Source organism: Frankliniella occidentalis, unplaced genomic scaffold (assembly GCF_000697945.3).
Source record: "Frankliniella occidentalis isolate FOCC.00 unplaced genomic scaffold, Focc_3.1 Scaffold74, whole genome shotgun sequence".
NCBI classification, from domain to species: Eukaryota; Metazoa; Arthropoda; class Insecta; order Thysanoptera; family Thripidae; genus Frankliniella; species Frankliniella occidentalis.
The window spans coordinates 113671-120869 of NW_026267204.1; the positions used below are offsets into that span (position 1 = coordinate 113671).

Consider the following 7199-nt stretch of genomic DNA (forward strand, 5'->3'; position numbering starts at 1 on the left):
GGGGGGTCAATCCACGAGATCGCCAACAACGCATCGGGCTCATGAGGTGAATTTTGGTCTGGGGTTTTTCGGAGTGCGCGAAGCTCACAGCATTGCAAACCACGCTGCTCTGTTTTGTGTATACACCTCGTTCAGTCAGAGAGACTGGTTGATAACAGTTATCGATCATCCCATCCGCGGGCCGGCCTCATCTGGAGCATTAGCGAGTCAGACGCGGGGCAGGTACCGGCCGATGACGTGCATGAGCGCCGCGCCGAGCACTCGTACGACATGAGAGAGAGAGAGAGAGAGAGAGAGAGAGAGAGAGAGAGAGAGACGACGACGACGAGGAAGTTTCGCCGTACCTCGCTGTCCAGAGGGCTAATGCACTTCTGAAACACAGCACGATGCGATGTCACCTGTGCTGCCCTCACACCTCACCTAATGTGCGTTGACCCTTGCATTTTAGTCTCGGCGATGCCAGCGGCTAGGTTAGGTTAGAGATCCGCCCTCGAAAAGCTGGACAAAGCCGAGCATTCAGCTCTTTCCTAGAATCAGCCCCATACTCTACAGAGAAGAAATGACCGGGGGCAGTGCGGATCTCCACCACTGTCCACTATGGAAAACAACTCTGTTAATTAACAACTTTTTTCTTAATTGACGATTTACAAACAGTAATCGATTTCGCCAATTTACTACGGCTGCTGCGACTGTTCGCCGAAAGTCGTAATACATATAAAGTTTGATAAGAATTTTCTAATTTTACAATTTAATCTTTTAGACAATATAGATTGATGCGGGAATATCGTACCAATTTCGTACAAACGAGAATTGATTATCTGTATATTCCCCGTAAAACCTGCAAACATTTTTTTTCACATTAGCGCTAGAGCGCCGGCTCTGCGGCCCGGGGCGCGCGGCCGTAAAGCTCTCCAGTCTGGAGACTCGAGACTCAATCGGATCGCCGGACGACCGGAATTCGGCGGTATCCGGCGGCCAGTGCACCCCGATTGCGGTCCGCGCAGCGTCACTCGTCGCCGGTGACGGTCTCGGTGACGGTCTTGGTGACAGGCGTGACGGGCTGGAGGCGTCAGAGGTGTGAAAAGGCGTTTGACTACGTCGCGTTTAGGCTTTTGGAATGTCAATGAACAAAAATTCGAATATAGAAGAATGTGGGAAATGTTCAACGAGGAAAAAAAACACAATTTGAATCCAAATGAATCAAATGAGGAAGTTTTTTTTTTATGTTTTAAAAAATGTTTAAAATGTTTCTGTTTCAGTTCTGAAACTAACGATAAGTTAAAATTGTACGAAAAACAAGCTATTGGCAGAAGACGAGTATTCTCATTGTTATATTCAAACACTGTGAAGTTATATTGAAACGACAGAAACTCGTGACACATTGGTTGGAATACTGTGCTTGGCCGTATTATTCGTTATAGTGTGACACACGCCCTGGCAAAAGAGGGGTGCGTCATGTGACGCCTGTGACATCAAGTCAAGGGGGACATCACTTACGAAATAGTTCGTTCGCCTTCCCCCGAAAAAGTTCGAAATAGACCCGAAATACTGCAAAATACCCCGAAATAACCGTGAAAAACCGAAATGGCAGGAGAGTATAACGCGAAACAGTCCGTACGCTACGAATCTAAGTGATTTCCCCCTGCTCGCATGAAGTTAATGTGACCAAACTCAAATGTAATTGAGTGTGCTTCTCGGATAACCTTATACTCTAGCCTGTCGCCGTATCAGCTTCGGGAAAACGCGCGGCAGAGGAAAATAAGTCAAAAGATTCCTGCGGCTTCTTGGGAGAACCAGCAGCGGTCTCGTTGCCCTGGAAGAGCGCGGCGCGGCCGACACTTTGGGTTCGGGGAAGGGCATTCCAGGGGTGCGCGCAATAGGGTTGGTCCGGACCAGATTCAAAGGAAAACAGTAATGTGGCTCCGCTTCCTTCCATGGTGCCGACTGGACGACAGAGTTCTCCGACCTTACATTAGGGGCCGGACTTCTGTAGCGGCGAGTACAAGGACTTTGTGGGCGTCAGCCAGCCGGCGCCGTGGAAGGAGCGCGAGGAACGAGTAGACGTTGACGTTCCTCACTGGATCAGGGTTTGCCTAAGGTCAAATACCTTGATACCAGGTGGCTGAGTCACGCCGCGCACTTTCGTAATTATACTGTACCGCATGCACGCGTGCGGGCGGGTTTGCCTATCCCCGCTACCCACGGCTCCTTCTGACCCCGTGCCACCTGGCAGATGTTGGTTCCGAACGAGGTTCCGAAAGTGCGAGGCGGAGGTGTTGGGTTATTCGATGACGGCGTTTGGTACCGACAACCCGAGGGGAGAGAGAAGGGGGGGGGTACAGTTTGTACCTCTCACTCATCTCAGCCTCAAACTTCGTCGGAGCCGTCCGAGTTAAGCTGAGCTGGATGCGAGATAGGACAGCCCGAAAACAACCAGGGAAAACTTGGAGTTATGGAAAGCGTCTCTCTCGTTATCTCACTCGGTGTGAAAGAGCTTCCGGAGGTGACACGAGCCCACCTGACCAGAAGACGAGGGGACCGACTCAAAACCATCGCCGCGGAAGTCGGCGCGTTTCACACTCGAGCTCCAGGAAAGTTGAGAAAATGTTCAGCATACTTCCAAGCAATACAAGGTTCTCCTTTTTCTGCTTATCCTGTACCGGATTCAGGCGAGCAGGCAGGCTTGCCCATCGGCGCTCGCCACATGGAAAAATAAGAGTTAGTTCCCTCAACGAAGCGTTAGTTGATTTTCGGATAACTGACTGGTTTCAGCTCCAAACCAACATTTTGTCGAGGAAACGACGTCGTTGTTGGGAGAACGAACGCGTTCCTTCCGTGAGCAAACCAAGGCTCTTGCAACAGCCTCGTACCCGCAATGAAATGTTAGTTGTAACGACCAAATACTGGTTTCTGCTACTAAAAGCAGTTAGTTATCCGAGCATTAACTAACACATCCGTTGGGAGAACTAACCTTATTTCCGTGCATCTTACGGCCCCGCGTGCGTGAATGCAACCCGTCCGCACGGCCCTCAACAAAATGTCTTGAATGGAAAGTTGTGTCATACTCCTCCATTGTCAAAGTCCCGAAAGATATACACATAAACACCGAATTATCCGCCGCACCGGGTCTGCGTTTGAATGCGCTCAAGTCATGCGGGGTTGCACACTCAGTGAGGCTGCAGGGGCAATGGCGCCTTCCGCACGAAGGGAGTAGGCAACCCCACAACACTGGAGCGCATTCAGAAATACGCCCGGTACAAATATTGCTAATTATTCGTTAACTCACGAGTATAATTGTCACCTTAAAGTACTCCCACAAACCAGCGTTTACTGAATAACTCTCCGTGTGAAGAGATGGGGTAATACTGCCTTGTATTCAGGAACACACTATCGAACGCTGCTCTAATGGCGACCCCCTCATTTATTTTGCGAGAGAGCCCGTCTATACCGTCGTATTCACTCTAGTAATCATCCCTCTGTGTTCGCCCGTCGGCGTATCAGACAGTCAACGTGTTATGTCCGCTAGAAAGGCCATCATTGCGAGGTTCACCAGTCGCGGCCGCCCGCCCGCACACCCACACAGCCGTGCTTCGGGCCGGCGCGGATATGAGAAGGGGGGGGGGGAGCGGCATCCAACCAAACCAGCACAAAACCGTCACACGGTGCGGGGGAAGTCCACCTCCTCGTTCTCGGCCGTCGCCGAGGTACAGACGAGCGCCGCGACGGACGCTCTCCCACCCTTCTTCAGGTGCGCCACGGCGCCCGGCGGAGGCGGCGCTCACGGGCTGCGGGGAATCCCAAGGCGCCCGCTGCGTCCCGCTGGCCGAGCCGCCCCCACGCCGCCCCCGCACAGCCCCCGGGCCGCCCCTGCACACACTCACCTTGGCGAAGGCTGATCTCCGAGTCGGGGGCTCATTTAGTCCAGGGGGTTAGAGCCTGGTCGCTGCACTGCACTGTCACACACAAACACACGCACACACAAACACACTCGCGCGCGCGCGCGCACGCACTCGCGGCACGGAGCAGCACGGCGGCAGCGAGTCGCGCGCGTGGAGCTGCTGCACGTCGTGCACGTTGGCGTCAGCCGGGCCGAATGGCCTCGCTCGGCCCCGCGCCGCGCGCGCCCGCCCCGTCAGCCCGCCGGCGAGCGGGGGCCGTGGGGGCCTCCGCCGGGGCTGGGGCCGGGGCCCCGCGCGCTGGTGGGGGGAGGCGGCCAGCGGCGCGGCGCCCCGGGGAGGGGGAGTCCCAACCCCGGCCGCCGGCGCGGCGTAGCCAGGGCGCAGGGATGGGAAATACCTAGGTAGTACAGTACCTAGGTAGTACCTAGGTACTTTTTCCGATACCTTACCTTACCTAGGTACTGGAGATTTCATTCTACCTTACCGATACCTAGGTACTTTTTGGGATACCGATACCGTCTTTCTGTAGGTACTTCTCAAGGTACTTTAAAAGCAATGTCCACCGAATGAAAGAGGAGAATACTCGTCACCACCTAACTATATTTTTCGTAATGGCTTTGTTTTGGCACGACGTGTGTGTCGTGGAGGGAGAGGGTATGGAGAATTCGTTCCGGCTGGCCCCCCGGTCAACCATCTTCCCCGAATAGACAAAGGGCGGCCGACTGCGCCCCCCTCCCCACCCCCGTCTCCTCCCGCCTGCAGGCCACATGTTTGGGGACCGCGAGAGGTCCATTGCACAAAAGGCGTGCGCAATGTGCAGCATCGGCCGTGTCCTTGACCGTGCATTTCTTGTAAGCGGAAAGGGAAACGTTTGATGAACCCACTCACATGAGCGAGAAAGAGCGGTCACTGTTATTGGCCAACCGAACGACACTGCTAAAAATTAGTTGTAAAGGGGTGCAAATTGTTTGGTATTGGAGAGTGGTAACGTAAAGTATTAGGTGCGTGACGGGAAAAGGTCATTACGGGGACATGCTGAAAAGTACCTACAAAGTACCTAAAAGTACCTAGGTAGTGGACCGAAATACCGGTACAGTACCTAGGTATTGATCTTTCCAAAGTACCTTTACAGTACCTACACTGCAAAAAATTAGAGTCTGATACAGAACGATCTACAGCGTTACTGTAGATGCCGCTCTTAGTCACTGCACCTAGGGGTACAGAGCGCGTAGTACAGTGTTGCTGTAGCACCGGAAAGCCCAGGATTTACACGGTACAGTGTACGAATACGGCTCCACTGTAGACAGTTTTGTCCGCGCTTTTGCCTTACAGTGGTCCTGTACATTGCTCCCTGTGCCAAATTTTAACCATTAAAACTACATCGATGCTGTTATTCGAATAACAGAAGTTCCTGGAAAATAATTAGCAGGACGATCTGTAGTTTTCCTGTCATAATTTTTTGCAGTGTAGGTACTGATTTTGAAATTCTACCGGTACAGTACCTAGGTACTGAGGCAGGACTACCTTTCCCATCCCTGCCAGGGCGCAGCGGCGCAGCCAGCCCGAGCCAGAGGGGCGGCCCGGCGGCCCCGCCACCAGCCCAGGCAGGAAGCCGCGAGCACACAAAGAGTGCACACCCTGCTTATCGAAGGGTGCGTGTGAACGCCATTCGTACACGTGGAGGCACGAAGTATTTTAATTACAAAGAGGAGAATTCACACCTTGACTTAAGACTGCGAATGGGGCATTCACCCACCAACAAGTGGGCGACATTCACACACTTGCGTTTCCAGTGTAATGCCAAACAACAAAAACAACCTATAGCTTTGAGCAGCGAGAAACGAATCTTAAATCTCGTGTCCGGCCGGCGGATTGGCCCGGATTAAAGTACCCCCGGATTACCCCCAGATTACCCATCGGGCCATACACCGAGGCATACCCCGACACAGACCGTGTCTATCGGATTGAGCCAAGTCGTTCACCCCAATTGCTGCGAATCTGGGAATAGTTCCGTTAACATGGTGAACTTTGTGTAAGTTTACGCGCCAAAGCTCTCTGGATAATATAGGTAGGATTAGCCGGGAAAATAGTCAGACGCCGGCAATAACCATAACACTTGGTTAATGCAACATTCTCATGGTTGTTGAGAACGGGTTTGTCTAAAAAATCTTGGAGTAAGGAAGAGTAAATTAGCCCGAAAAATGTAGAACATTCCGTAGACTTCTAATAAACTTTCAGGGTACGGAAAAGTTGTGTTTTCTACCTGCGAGCAACACTGTATGTAACGGGTCCACGGATTCTGGAACACGATTTACTTACACTTACCGCATGCAGGGGTGTGTCCGCGTTGCCTACACGCAACGGGCCGCAAGGCACCGGTAAGAGACTGGCGGCAAGCTGCTCGCCCGCATGGCCACATGAAGCATGAGGATGAGGTACAGTAACTTGTGGACTGTGGACCACCCCGTCATCCTGTATTACACATTTACAACCCGTTTACTGACCGACAAAATATGTTTATACTTGACCCTTTCTACCTGACCTTCCTTCCGCTTAATGGAATTGGACGTTTTCTCATCTGTATACTTTCAGTAAATAGGGTGTGGAATCTGAGGGATCGACAACTCGCGTTCTCCTGTGTGCTACAAGCTAGCTACAGGGCTTCACGTACGCCGTCGCCGTATGTACTCCGAGCGTTCTGCGGGTGAATTTGGGCTGTTTTCCGGGTTTCTGGATTATACTTGCCAGTCCAGAAGCAAAGTCCTTAGGGTCAGACATGAGCCACGAGGCGCCTTCTCTGGCCGCACCAAGTCGGCACTGCAGTGCCTCCAGCATGGCGGTGTGTAAAAGGCTGTTTAGGCTCCCGAAACGAAAATCGCGATGCGCGACTGGAAAACGTTGTGGCCGATCGCGTCCATGTTTGTACACACCTTCTTACAAGGTTAAATCTATCATTTAAAGCACACCCAGAAAAAATGAGTTCTTCAGTCAAGGCAAATTTCGGCTTGTTTCCATTATTCTTGGTTTATCTTGGTTTAGCTAATTTTCTTGCATCAAAGAAAAAGTTTCTTCGAATTAAAAAATACAAATTGAATCAAGAAATTCAGCTGGAAAAACCAAGCCAAGAATGCTGTTTTCTAGGTGCAACCACGTCGGAAATCGTCGAGTTGGAACCCAAAAATGGAATGGCCTAGCCGGAGTTGGCGATTCCTCGGTAGCGTCGACGACGACAGCCAGCGTCCCCGCGCGGCGGTCACCACGCAGCTCGACGACCCCCCCTACCCCCTCTCAATTTCCCCC

At 52.2% G+C, this 7199-nt stretch overlaps 1 protein-coding gene across 7 annotated transcripts in view; it reads right to left on the bottom strand.

Moving 5' to 3' along the window:
• LOC113214364 (myocyte-specific enhancer factor 2) overlaps window positions 1–7199 on the bottom strand; it is an 84666-nt gene that overhangs the window by 19301 nt on the left and 58166 nt on the right. The window contains exon 1 of one of the 7 annotated variants that reach the window (XM_052268654.1): window positions 3882–4092. The exons of the other annotated variants lie outside the window; for them this stretch is intronic. The gene's annotated coding sequence lies outside the window, so the exon portion shown is untranslated. Of the gene's footprint in view, window positions 1–3881; window positions 4093–7199 lie in introns of those variants that run through there. 7 annotated transcript variants of the gene reach the window in all.